Here is a 14,187-nt window from a genome sequence, read left to right as displayed (position 1 = left end):
AACCTTTTGTTCACCTACTATGCGTTTATTCATGGCGAATTACCAAATACGTGTGCAACACAGAAAGGTAAGACAAAACAACAGCATGCAATATCATGATTACAACTTCAAGTTGATGATATGCTTTGACAATGAAATCCGTTCGCACTGAAAACCGGTTTCCAGTCATGCAGATATTACTCTAGGTTAGACCTGTATGTTAGCATGTTTAACATTGCTTTTTGAGTTGTTATTTAAAAAAAATGCATCAGCTGTAATATTATGATAAATTTAACTTATTAAGCAGCTAGTTAAACTTCCTTTATTCAGGAACCGCGATAATATGAAACATTCGTTTAAATAACGAACGAATGCATTGATCATTACTAAGGTGAAGGGATGCTCAAACCTGGTTAATTGGCTTGTTATATTCAATGTCTTTACTTATAATGTACATGTTGTAATCAAAGTAATGCCTGTTAATGCATTCACTACTGTCCTACGTCGAAAGTCAATTTAAGCAGTGTATGGCAATTGCAGGTCACATATTGAAGAATACACGTACTGAACTGAACTTTTTTTGTTGCATAGGTACATCCTTACATATCAAATCCAACCAACTCGAATCATCTCAACAAACCTGGAGTGAGATGTACAGTGTCGCCTCTTGCTCTGTTATATCGTCAGGAATGACATCATAATAATCACTGTTGTCACTATGACCTTCTGCAAACAGACAAAATATACCACAATGGTTTTTGAATGCCTTAAAAGGGTTAAAACATGTCAAACTAGTAAATGCGTTTGGTTTATTTTAAAAACAGTGTGAATACGGTTAGTTTTATTCACGTTTTTGTAAGCGAAGAATCGGCATATTACTGCAAAATACAGAGAAAAAAATGTGTTTGTAGTATTTATTTCAGACTTTGTAACTGTTTACAACATATACAGTATATATGGAATAATATTAAATAACTCACCCTGCGGAACATTCGATTGCTGTACAAGTTCGTTCCTGAAAAGAAACAACGCAGTTACCAATATATTATTAACTGCGCATTTATATTAATAACGTTGATTTAAATTCAGTTAAAACATTTATTTGCCAGACTTATTTAATAAAAAGTCTAAATAGTACTAAAACAGGAATATTTATAATACGTATGATACGCATATACTTACTGCTGAAAGGAATTTCGAGTGTTGTTGCTTGTATTTGGAGTGAAAACAAGTGTCGTTACAAAACCTAACGAAAGAACAAATATATTTTTGAAAAATATTAAATAAATGAATTATAAGGACTGATGTAAATAACATATATATTTGTAAAATACAATAGTTTGTCCAATGGCACCATTTGTTTTTACAACATGTTTTTATAATATATTTTTAGTAAAAGATCTGCATATGAACACATATGAAATGTTGCTTACCGTGTTTCCTCTTGAGACACATACACGCGACGATGACGATAAGTGCCAGCAGACATGGGCCAAGCGTTGTTGAAACCAATATAATAATGGACGATGCCATCGCATTTTCGTCAGCTATTACATAAATTATTCAACGTAATGGATATATCAATATCGAATATCTTATTACATATGTGTTATTTAATGCAAAACGAATTATATTATAAAAAGCAAACCGTTGATTCCTCTTTTCCTATTGGACATTCTGGTTGAAAGGAACGTGTTTTCGAGAGAAAGTAATTAAAGATTGTGTTGTCTTTTTTCTGCCAACTACGTCTGGGGTGAAATCTGGCCACGCCCGATAAGTCATATGGTAAAGTTGGGGTTCACAGAATTTCAACAAAAATCTATACAAATAATCGGCGTAATCAAGTTCTGATTCTAGAGGCATGGTTTGAACACAGTTTGTACAGACAATTGGGTCATGCTATCAAACGATAGTAAAAGGCCAAAACACGAGGATGAACACCAGATAATAAACCCATAATTTTCGCGGTTTAAGAGGCGATTTTTATAGATTTTATAGATATTTACTACATTATTCTATATTACGTATTTGACATCCAGGCCAGAGGCCAGTTTTAATTCCATCGGCATTATAAGAACAATCTGTACACAGTTGAACTGGACCGTGTTACATGTAAATAAAAAATATAATACATCTGAGCTTAATCTGAGCATTATAATAATTCCGGTGAAGTTTCATATAAATCTGTTCATCGATTAAAGTGCAAATGTCGTTGAAAGATAAAAAATAAACGGACGCCCACGTGCACGCACGCACTGATGTACGACGGATATCACGATATATAAGCAGTTTATGTATTTCAAGAAGCAACGTTGCATAATAGGACATTTTCCGAATAAATATTCATTTTATATTGACATAATGAATAAACTATATAATATATATATACTTTATAAGTGTACACGACACAAAATTAAAATGACCTGTCAATTAAATAATTGAACATTTAACCAAACAATATAAAAATACAAAAAAGAATAAAGTGCCTTTGGTTCTTATTTCCTGAGAACTGTTTTACATGGATCGATTTATTAATTATATAACTTGTTATTGGGATATGGTATAAGGGTATAATTGACTAAATCCGCACAAAGCGTTATAACAGTATTTACTTTTAGGGTCGCTGGTTGAATCGTTCAAATAAAACGTCGTGTTTGCTGCGCTAGTGGTTAAATCAACGCCAGTGTAAGTTTCCGACGTAACTAGTGACGTCACAAACTCTGAAGTAAACGCTGATAATTTTACATGTGTGCCAGATGACGTCGGATCGTAGTGTGGCACCCTCGACTCTTGTCCGGTGTAATGTATAATGTCGTGCAAAGTTGCTGAAGGGATGAAAGAACAATTTGAGTATGAAGAACAATATTCTGTAGACTAAAACTTAAATGTGGTTTGATTCCATTTACATCGCAAAAGTAGGGAAAGTTAAGTTACCACGCTTGTTTGTCTTTCACAATGTAATTATACATGATTTTTTTTGTATTTTTAATAAGAATGTTTTATTACAGAAATCTTCGAAATATGTAAGCTATAATCTTTTCTCGTGTTGACAATTAATTTAGCAGTTCTATCGGGTGTAGCAAAATGATCGAAAACTCAACATGGAATAAAAAAACAGCGTTCAGAGTAATCACACAAAAAGATCATAATTGGCTAGTGGACGCAAACAAATGTTTGCGCCTAACGATAAGATCATTTTAAAAGTTAACACAAACCGAAAAAAAACTGATCGCGAAATAGCATCAGAAAGCATTTCAATATAGCCATTTAAGTTAGGAACCAAAATAAAAGTCGATGCATCGTTGCTCCTAACAACACATTGTCAATTTGATGTATGACTATGAATTGCTGCCCTCTATAATCTTTGAACCGTATAATTGCTACCATCATCATAATCATACTAATTATATATTATGATGATAATAATAATAAAACAACATAAATAAAATAAATCTATTCAACAAAATCATCATCGCCTTAATCATTTTTATCACCCTTGTCAATTTCATAGCAGATAATCACAAACACCACAACTTTAAACCGGCATGTATCAGCCGATTAACAAAGATAACTAGATCATAATCAGTTATTTCTTTTTACCATTTACACAGATGGATGAATATCTTTTGGTACAGTTGTCTTTTCGCAAATCGCCAATGTCTTTGAGCACAAAGCAATGCACAGTCAGGTCTTCCGCTAGCAATAACAAAATAATGCAATCAGCGATAACACGAGAAGAGTTTTATAGCAATAAATATTGTGTAGCACGTATTTGAAATGTTTCTCGTGGATCATCGCGTTTGCATTCTTTGGAATTTTGATCTTACCCCTGGGTTGAAAGTTATTATCATGTGCGCCGCATGTTGTTAGTAAAATGATTTTTTTACCCATTTTACCCATGTATTGACCCATGCCTTTAGACCCAGGGTTCAGATCAAAATCCAAATAGCTCACCGTCGCAAATATGCTCATAGCTCACATGTGTGTAAGTTTCAAGTTTCTAGTGCTTATAGTGTTGGAGGAGACAGTGGCCAGGACAGACGGACAAACAGCGGAGATCAATTCAATATCCCCACTCTTTTAAAAGCGTGGGAACAATTACTACGAACAATGTGAATAATATCGTTGTGATTATGGATAATCATCGATCGAAATCACCAACGTGTTATCATTTAGATTAATAGTGGAAAATAAATGTTTAACCAGCAGAGGGTTTACAAATCAAAGATCTCAGTGACCGAGGGTAAGCATGGGGGTTTTTTCTCCAGAGGTTCGAATCTAACTCATAGACGTTGTTAAATGAGTTTTCGTTATTTAATGATTATTTTAGACTATTTCGCATATTTCAGATGTGTAATCACACTGATAAATACTTGTTCAAAAACGGAATTATGGGACCGAGACACTTACAATGAATCATTATGCGGATAACAGTTTAAAATATTTGTAAACAGCAAATATTGATTAATTCATTCATGTAAAGAAACACTATCATACAATTTACAACTTTTTCAACACATAACATATAGCTTAATGAAAAGTTAAATGTTTAAAAGCCAAAAAGTAAGACATGTATGCTAAACTCGTAATGAAATGTTATCAAGGTGTTTTTCTGACATTCACGTTACTAAAAATGATCAGTCCATTTATGAAATAACGGTAATAACTCAAAGAAAAAAATATAACATAGCATATACTATGTTGTTTGTTATGGTAAGGCAAATATAATGCCAAAGTGAAGAACGTTTTTTGATCACTGGAAACTCAACGTTGTGAGATATTGCTACATATTACACAAAGAGTTTAAAATAATATTTTCATATCTTGGCAAGTTACTGAGAAAAAAGTGATTTATTTTTTCAAAGCGGAGAAAACAAATCATTAATATGTTTCCTCTTTTTCCCATATGGAATTCTTAACGACTTCTTGCAATTAATGACGTTTCGTCACAATCGGTGCTAAAGTTTGAATGCGAAAACGTTCGCACGATCATAGACCCACCGTTCACCCATCGAATGACCGATTTTTTTTGTTAATTTCAACTTGCGGGATTCAAACCAACGATATATACAAAGTGTACAGTGCCCTTCCTACTGAGCTTAACGGACAGCTCGTTCTTACCAGCACTACATTTGCAACGTAGAAAGTACAAATATACTTACAATTTAGAAATTGTCCGACTTCTAATGCTTTTGTCCAATACGGCTTGCCAGTAGGCACAGTAAACATGTGCAGGTTGGTGTGATTAACTAAAGGCAAATCCATATGTGATCCATAAAATCGATTCTGACAAAAGATGCCTCCTTCCTCAAATCCCAAAATTGTGTTTTCATCAACGAACGCTGTGCCTTATACGTGATAACAAAATATGTGTAAATTTATTTCGCTAAAAAACAGTATTATTCCGTTATAGCAAAATCACTTATATGTACAGAGGGGTTACTTATAAACAAATTGAACATACATAAAAAACATTATACATTCAATGTTAATAATGTCAATGAATTCAAGTTGTAAATATATATATATTGTTTTCTCTTTTTGCACTATTTGTTTCTATATGTTTATTATCATATACTTTGTTAGCGCTGTCTTAAAATTTATTGCTTGTAAATATGTTGTCCTCATAGATCTTTTGACCTTTTGGAACTTGATAAATAAACTATCAAACTATATATTTAATTGGAAATTAAGAATCAAAGCGCTGAAAACTAAATAAACAAAAAGCATATATAAAATACAACCAAATGTGTTCCCTTGATGTGTAATAAATGTTTAAATAATAGGAATTGTATGCAATGCCATTAAATACACGACATACATCTAACTTACTGTTCACACAACGAACAAAGGCGGCCTGATTGCTCTGAACTTGTCCGAGTCCGTAGTTGATGTCTGAAACGAAATTACCGGTAATGATCACTAGTTTACACGTACAAACACGAGTGCAATAATTGAATAAAAAGATAGGGTATTATTCTAAAAGAGATGTTTGTTCATTGAGTTGCAAACATATATCGGAGTCATTTGCATTAAATTATTGTTATTTTATTAAAAAGGATTATAATAAACAAAAAGGCAATTAAGCCTTGAGTTCACCGACAACAAATGCCGGTATCTTAGCCGGGCGATTTACTGTTTTACCGAACTTGACCCAGATTTAAACATGACATTCATAATATCGAGATAAACATTCTAAACAAGTGTCATACAAGTCTGATTCGTACATAAAGCCCAAGAGCGGTAACACGTTTATGTAACAAAATGTACATTGTGCCTTAGTGTTCAGACAAACGCCTCGACCAAGGTTAATTACACGTGAGGCATTTATAATGCCCCTAGGGTGTTAAGAATATTTTTATTAATAGTTGACTGTGTGATATAGTTTCTAGAAAAAAAAGTGACCATGATTAAATATTGGCCTGACTATTTTAACGATAACCATTCGGACCAAGTTATATCAAAACTAAGTTATTAATGTAGCATCTAGAGAAGTGACATGTTGAAATCATTTAAACTTGTGCTGATAGATGACCTGGTGACCGTTTCTTGTAAGCTTGTAACCCTGGTAAGAACTCTGCTTAGATTAAGTCAAGATAACTATTCTAACTAAGGCCTGTACATATTGTTTAATACATAATCCCTCTAAAGAGGTGAAATTGTTTTATTACATGTTTGACCTAGTTTTCAGACGCACGTTACCGAGATTCGAACACGACCTTGATATTGTCATTTTGACCAAGTTTAATTAAGATTGGCCGAAAAATGTAGCCCCTAGAATGGTAACGAGCTAAACATTGACTAATCATACCACACAGAGCAGAACGATGTGCTTCGGACATATGGTTATCACTTAAGCAATGGGTGCTTTGATGGGCCAAAAAGTGAAATTAAAATCTTATGCAATACTTGAATTTAAAAATACAAAATGAATAAAGACAATCTTCACCAACATAAGCTGCTTGTTTTTAAGACTGTTTGGACAATGTGACGGGATGTTTAAATGGTATTCAAAGTGGATTTTACTTTTGCTCTTCATGCTGCAAGACAGTAAATTAGGGGAAGTATGTACGTGCGCTTGCTTCCCTGTAGGAAAATAACGCACAGGAAAAATATAAATCTACTAATACGCTTACACACAATATAGTAATTAGTTTTACATCGACAAATGCATTTATTTAATAACTATTTACATACTAAAGCAAAGTGTATTATTAGTAAAACAAATAACAGAGCGATCATAACCAGTCCTTTAATGAATTTTCTGAAGTTATATTATACTGCGAATGAACCGTAAACTCCTGCAAATTTGTTGTTTTTTTGTATGGAATGTAGGTCAAAGGTGATCCTAAAATGTATATAAGCATTTTCTTAGGGTATAAACCAATTAGCTGATCATTCATGTTAAAAATCAATTCACTTGTTTGGTATACCTAACTCATTATACATTGCTTCACCAACTTAATTATATATTATTATAATCATTTGACATGTTGTATCTTTACATATAGCGAACTATGTATACTTTTGTTGTTTACTCGCGCTTCGAATCCGTTGACCCAAAGGGGATATGTTATTTGTAGATTAGACACACTATCCATCGGCATTAACCAGTTCAACATGGTCTGACCGTGTTGTCGACATGTTATGTACCCGTCATACCACGTGCTAGATGGGTTTCCTATAAAATCGGCCTCTGAAAAAAATAACAACACTAATACTTAAAACAAATAGTAGAAATACCTAGATCGTGCATTGTTCGTTCGATCGTTCGTTTATCAGTTTCATTTACCCAACATAAATACGGTTAAGTTTAAGCTTATACTTCGAAAGGCGCCCTCATTGTTATGTTTCCGAAAGGACTAAAACATGATTTGTCAAACACGACGTCTTCTTGACAACCTAAACTGTTGACATATTTTTTGAAACGATAACCTGTTTTGCCATACACGAAACACGTTGATTAGTTTTCAGATTCCTCATACCTCACTTCAAATTTCCTTTTATTCATCCATGTTTGGAGAACCAAACTGTATCAGTCATCGTTATATTTGGCAATACATTCCGACACAAGGAATGGTCGTACACGACAATAATATGTCCCTCCGACATTTCTTAAGAACAATCATTTTTAGATACTCAGTATTTATAATGTGTTTTTGCTAAATTGTTTAATGATCCAGAAACGGAAATTTGGTAATTGGAACCATACCAATATTTTTGCTTTGTCCTTCTAACACTAACATCTTAAACTTAACTAGTAACCTTACATATCCGCAGTAGTTGGATCTTTTCGATACTTAGGCGAAGAAGAGTTGCTGTTCGTTCGGGACGGTATCGGGTAAAAAAGTAAACAAATCAAACGAAAACCCGTTCTGCACATTAGCTCGCTGTAATCATATTATTTACTGGTAATTTAATTTTAAATTTACGCATGCAGCGATATAAATTAGTATATATTTGTATTTTAATTCTGCCTCGTTATATGATTATGCGACCCTCAATTGTTCATCAGTAAACGTTTAGAGACTCTGATAATAACTGTCTGCTTTGGAAACTGTGCCTGTTTTATTATTCAATTGGTACCCAACATTTTGTCCTATGCTGTTAGGTATTTCATTGATTTATAGTCAGTATTGATGTGTGTTTATTCTGATTTCATTTCAAGTTGATAAATCTTAAGGCATTTACCTGTTAATGATTAAAGCATGTAAATCTTATGTGTTTGCATTATTTTGTATGAATTATTAGACTGAGTGTCTCCTTAATGTTTGTTTTTCATATATACAGTGTAGCTTGTTAGAGAATCTTAATTGTATTGTATTTAAAATTGAATAATGTATAACATCTAAATTTATTATTGCAAATCTGGGGGAGGTATCATTAATTTCACTTTTTTAATAAGCACCCAAAACATGGATATTTTTTCAAAATTGAAAAAGTTATCTTTGTTAATATATGAATTACCTATGTAATGAGCTCATAGTAATGTTATTTAATGTATAATAAGACTTGAACACAGTGATGTTAATGGGGAATTTTTATACTGCTTTCAACTGTAATTTGTAATGAATGTAACATAGGTGGGTTAAATAGGATAGACCTATGTCCTTTTGAAAAAAAAACATGAATATAACATAGCTTAAGAGATAAGTGTAAGGCGTGGAAAATATTATTCAACATCATTAATGAATTTTAATACATATATTTAATAATGGTCAAATGTTTGCAGAAAATATATGTTTACACTTGAACAATTAAATTTAGCTCAACATCTTGAAAACGTATATATTGTACAGTGAAAAGTGTCCAATAATAAATTGTGATTATATTCTGGATATTCCTCAATTTTATAATTATAATTTTAAAATTAACAATAGCAATAGTTGGATTACAAGTCTATAGGAAAGTGGTATTAATTTTGTGAGACATATTATTATTAAAAGAAATTGTTATATTTTGAACGAATCTTTGGATAGACATGTCGGAACAAACTAAATGTTCTATTGAACCAAGGATTCATTTACATAATACATAAAAGTATTGTAAATTTTGAAGACATATCTAATTTTGACAAAAATTCCTCATTGACCTAGATATCCAACTTACTTAAACACAATATTAACAAAGCCTAAAGAAAATAAAAAAACTTATATTATATTAATTCAACACTGTGACATTCCAGTAAGTATTACAATACTTACAATGGAACGCAGAATTCCTAAATATTGACTGGAAAAATGTTCATGCACTCTTGTTCAATCTTACTAAAGAAATATATATCAGTTGGCGCCAGTACAGAATAGTTCAAGAAATCTAAGTGATGTCTTATTTTCAAAATGAACATTATTGCCAATTATCTATGTACATTTTGTAATAATAAAGTAGAAATTACTATGCATTTCTTTCTGTACCCCATTTACGCCAAACATTATTAAATTTGTTGTTGAGTGTATTCGTAGAAGTATACCAAGCAAACCTTTTCATATTAAATGTCAGGAAATAACAAATGAATGATATCCATAAAGTGCGACTAGAGATTTAACGTAATGTTTTTTTTATTGTTAGAGGAAATTAATTAGTCCTACACAGTATGGATTTGTAAATAGTATGAAACACACGTTTGAAATATACAAAATACAATTAAAGGGGCCTTTTCACAGAATTTGGCTTGTATTGAAGTTTGATATTAAATGCGTTATATTGATAAATGTAAATATTGGATATTAAAAGCTCCAGAAAAAGTATATAATTAAAGAAAGAAAAAGGTAACCTTCAACTGGGCTCGAACCACTGACCCCTGGAGTTAAAGAATTTCGATTAGATCACTCGGCAATCCGTGCTCATACACTGAGTAATGTATTTTATTCTTTATACTTTATTTAAGCAATCCTCGGAGCATCAACAAATATAACGGCAACAGCATAACTCTCCAAATTATGCAATCGTTTCGCGTTGCAACGCTTTATAAATTTCTGGTTTTTAATTGTCAAAAGATGCATATAATGGATATTTTTATATAATGGTATATGTTCAGTATTACTGTTTCCTCACAAGTATCATAATTACATCGAGAATTTGCGAATCTGAAACAATTTTTTTTAAATTTGTCAATTTACAAAAACGTGCAAATGGCGCCATTAAAGCAGAAGAAAGAAATATGGATCTGGTCCATTTGGTAAAATACTTACTGATGATCATAATATTAATATTATTTATTTAAAAAGTTTTGTGCGAAATCTGCATTATAAGTTTATTTTACACAATTTAATTCCGCATGCTCTAATTACTTTTCTTAAGTGTAACATGTTATTGATAAATGCTCTAATACAAATTTGTATTCAAACTTAATTGTGTGTATGTAAAAGGTAGGTTTATTTTACGATTATTAAAATACAAATAATATAAAATTGAACAATAATATATGTAGATAATTATATTATGTTGTAATCATGAAGCTGTACATGAAATACTCTGTATATAAATGCCAGACTAATATATGGAATTTATATTGCTATATGCAATTCTTGTATGCATGTAATTTTCTATAGAGAAAAAAAAACTGTGCACACATTAAAACAGTTCTTTGTATTTTATATTCTTGCAAAATGCTGTAACCCTTACACAAATGCAGATTTTAACCGTCCCAAATTTTAAGCGAATGCAGATTGCAAATTAAATTGAAATACATTAGGTCATCCTCTATAAAAACCTATTCATTAGTCATTCCATATACTCCTCATGTCATTAAAGATTGGAAACTATAAGGAATGAGTCGAATTAGAATATTGCAAGGTTTTCACTTGGTGTTTGTCAATAATAATAATATTGATTTGTACCATAATTTGAATTTACACCTTTTAAGAGTCTAAAATAACACGATTTTATTAATAAAATAGCAATACGTCCATATCGAGATTATAATGTAGATTGTTAATAATAGTAAATTGAAAATTCCTGTGCTTCAACCGGGGATTGAACCAGGGTCGTCCAAGTGGTAACCAGAAACTTTTACCGCGTCACTAAGCAGCTAGCTCATCAGCTAGGCTGTTGGAAGTTTTCTGATTTGACTACAATATTATCAGCTATATTTTTATTACAACAAATCACTCCTTTACTAATGTAAACATTGTTTACTGTAAGTGGGTAACACAAGTATATGACAATATCAAAATAATTGCAGGTTGGTATATCCTCCTCTCAAACAAGATATTTATTTGTTGAAATAACAATTGTTTGTTCCTATTCATGTTATAATTCATCATGATATATGACAGACAATTTTTTAAGTTCTGGAGGGGCTGTACACATTAACGCTGCTTGTTTCATGCTGTTGTAAAACTTTTCGATGACGTAAATTCTCATTTTGAAGATTCTTACGGTCGACAGAGTTAGGCACGATATTGTCTAAGACGTGGTCGGAACAAAAATGTGTGTAAAACGTTGGAATCTAATTCATCCGGTTATTTTATCTATCCCAGTGTTATCTAACATATTCGTCCTTTATTGAATTTTTTTTCAGAAAATGTACTGACTCCACTGCTAATTTGTGACATTAAATTATGCAGCAGTAGTAGTATTTCAAATTGTTTATATTTAAACCGGAAGTAGGTATAGCGTCCCGCACGAACGAAAACTCTGTCAAGACGGAATTACGAAAATCCGGAATTAAGTCTTCATTAACGACCGTGCTCAGTCATATCAGTCTGGAAGCGGACCAATTGATAGCCATTAATGTGTTATCGAATCACATAATGCAATGGTTCGTTTTGACTTGGAAAACAGGTAACATAGCCACAATATTAATAAAATGATTAATCGGAAGCAATTTACGTACCAACGCCAGAACCTTACTATTGTCCTACTTGGAAGAATAAAGCGAACAATGCCTGCGAGTATTATGCGGTCGACTGTACAAATGGACCCCGCAAAGTAAAGCTTGACGAATACTCCCGCCGAGGCATTTCAAATTTTGAATCGATACCATACTTGTTTTTACATAACTAAGCTACAATATACTCCTATAGCAATATATAATCAATCAATAAACTGTCAAATATTTCACTTTAATGTGCATGTCATAATATGTAAACACTAACACGAAGGCATTAAAAAATTGAATATGTGATAAACGTTACATTCTTTAAGGATACTTAATAATTTTGGAAAGACAAAAAACAAGCTAATGAACAAGTGCGAAAGTGAATACCGACACAAAGAAAATTTTCAGTTTTAATGAAAGTGATGCAATCATTAATTAGTATAATATATGTTAAATAAATGATATTATAAATAAATCGGACAACTCTTAATAACAGGACTTGCTCACATCCGGGCAACATGACAATTAAAAGAAAGTCACATATTCTGAAAATAAATGCGTTCAAACGGTTTATTTATGGATAATCAACAATCCAAATCAACAAAACAAAAAAGCGTTATATAGACCCAAGCTCAAATGTTACGCCGGCATAGACAAAATAAATAATATTTCAACATGAAGTGCATTTTTTTTAAATATACACACTGCTATGTGATTAATATGAAATTATAATGCGATCGAAATTGTTTCTTTATCGCAATAAAGGTATTTGTTAACATATTCCCCTAACCTTAAGTGTCACAAATTGTATATTCTAACACATATTTATTTTAAGGAATTTTCTTTATTTTTTGAACAATAATGCAATTTGACTTACCTAAAACTCCGATAATAAAAGCCAGTAGGAATCCTGTATACGTTGCTTTACATAGCGGTCGCAGGCTATTAAACCCAGACTTCGAAACCCCAGGCATATCGTAGACAATGTCCATTCTTCTATAGCAAGTGTTTACAAATACAAATATTAACTCTAGAATGTTTGTTAAATACGCTCGTAATATTCCATTGCTTCGTTGATTATTTTCTTCCTAGTAAACTTGTATCTTCCGTACATAAAGTGTTGAATTGAATAACACTTTATGAACGAATAAGAACCTTCAGTTTTATTTCCGGAGTGAAGATGGAGAGGATTTATTTTCGCAATAACATTTGTTTAGAGAAATCGTATAACTCTGTTTTAAATAAATCGCGCGCGTCTAAAAAGGACGATATATTTTATTCAAGTCGATATCACAGTCTGATAGCTTGTCAGCCTATATTTGTTTCAGCCTTTCATAAAAAATAAGAGAACACAAGTGGCATTGTAAAAACCTTGTTCTTTTGCGGTACGAAATTATACGACAGGATTTAGAATCTGCTTATTATGATGATGAAAACATACACATCAGAGGGCTTAATGCTATTGACTAACCGTTTCATTATATCAAAACTACTACTTCTACAACTACTCGTAGTAGTAGTAAAAGTAGTTGCTGAAGTAGTAGTGGAAAGTAGTAGTAGAAGTAGTAGGTAGTAGTAGTAGAGAAGAAGACATTAGTTGTAGTATAGTGGTGAGGGTGGTGGTCGTAGTTAGTTAGTAGGTAGTAAGTAAATATGAGTAGTAGTCAGTATTTGTAGTAGTAGTAGTTAAGTAGAAGTAGTATAGTAGTAGTAGTAGTATAAGTAGGAGTACGTTCGTAGTCGTAATTAGTAGGTACGTTAGTAGTAGTAGTAGTAGTAGTCAGTAGTAGTAGTATCGTAGTAGTAGTAGTTGTCGTAGTAGTCGTAGTCGTAGTAGTAGAAGAACTCGTAGGAGTAGTAGAAGTAGTAGTAGTAGTAGTATTAGC

The sequence above is a fragment of the Dreissena polymorpha genome, chromosome 5 (genome assembly GCF_020536995.1).
Source record: "Dreissena polymorpha isolate Duluth1 chromosome 5, UMN_Dpol_1.0, whole genome shotgun sequence".
Taxonomy (NCBI): domain Eukaryota; kingdom Metazoa; phylum Mollusca; class Bivalvia; order Myida; family Dreissenidae; genus Dreissena; species Dreissena polymorpha.
This window is presented reverse-complemented; position numbering follows the sequence as displayed.